Source organism: Lipotes vexillifer, unplaced genomic scaffold (genome assembly GCF_000442215.2).
Source record: "Lipotes vexillifer unplaced genomic scaffold, Lipotes_vexillifer_v1.1 scaffold495, whole genome shotgun sequence".
In the NCBI taxonomy this organism is placed as follows: Eukaryota; Metazoa; Chordata; class Mammalia; order Artiodactyla; family Lipotidae; genus Lipotes; species Lipotes vexillifer.
This window is the reverse complement of record NW_006770132.1, coordinates 918,578-919,987: the sequence shown is the minus strand read 5'-3', so window position 1 is coordinate 919,987 and position 1,410 is coordinate 918,578.

The window sequence follows — 1,410 nt, the reverse complement described above, 5'->3', positions numbered from 1 at the left end:
ATTTGCGGAGCACAGGCTCCGGACACGCAGGCTCAGCGGCCATGGCTCACGGGCCCAGCCGCTCCGCGGCATGTGGGATCTTCCCGAAACGGGGCACGAACCCGCGTCTCCTGCATCGGCAGGCGGACTCTCAAGCACTGCGCCACCAGGGAAGCCCAGGAAATGTGTTTTGATGTCTGTCTGTGCCAGAGCAGGCACTTACTAAAAATTTATTGAATTCATTTTTATATGAGCTTCATTTCCTGGGATGACTTTCTTCTAATTCTGGTACCTCATGCATTAGAAACCAGGGAGTTCTCTGGTGTTTCTGGATCCTACAAAAATGACTATTTATCCAGCATAGGTATGAGATAAAATGACTGAGGTCATTTTAATAAAATTTCAATTTTGCCCTCTAGTTATTTTGCAACCAGCCCTAGATGGTTATATTATTCTTTATCAGTTTATGAATCAGTTTCTGTAAGTTCATAAATTTTGTACTATGTGTCACAAGAATTTGGCCCTGCCTTGAAAACCCTGGCTGTGTTGATTAAAATCCTGGCCAGGGATCATACACAAGCCAGTTCTGAGTCTTTCTCATAATGACAGCCTTAGTTTTGTGTGTTATTTTTAAATTTTAAACAATGCTCCTTATGAATGGATTATGGATTTACACCCAACTAAATTTGTAACTGAGGAACAAAATGTGATATTCGGATCTCATCTAAGTGGAAATATTCCTAAGAGAGAGGAGGATGGGAAGAGATGAAAATTGACCAGAGGGAATTAACCTCAACTATGTGTAAGGTTCTCTGCTGGGGCCTTTACATATGTTGAAGCTTATTATAATCACTACAACACCATGAGACCTGTGTTATTAGTCCCTTTCCTATACAAGAAAGCTGTGTTTCAAAAAGAGATTTTGATAAGCCCAAGGTTATGCAAAAATGATAGGGTTTAGGATTTAAGACCCCTGCAGAATTTTTAACTCTAATGGTCTTCTTTCCACTGGGAAATGAGGACAGGCAGGCAGGGGAAAACTAAACTGATTTAGATGTCTCTGTTGAAAATGGATTAGGAAGAGACCACCTTCCATGAATATACATGGAAATAACAGTATTTAAGGAACTCATCTAGTATGTCAGTCTTCATTAGCATGTTATGGCGAGATCAGAGGGTCTGAGGATGGTCCAAAATGAGGAAGACTCCAGCAGATTGTGATGAGTGTTTAGAATGTAAGTATTTGGAAAAGGGTATTTAAAAAAATTTTTTTTTCTTTTTGGTTTGGTTACTTTGGTAAGAGACAGAGATTAACTAAAAAGGAAAGCATGAATTAACTTTACAGAGAGCTCGCACACACACACACACACACACACACACACAAACACACACACACACACACACACACACACACACACACACACACACGCT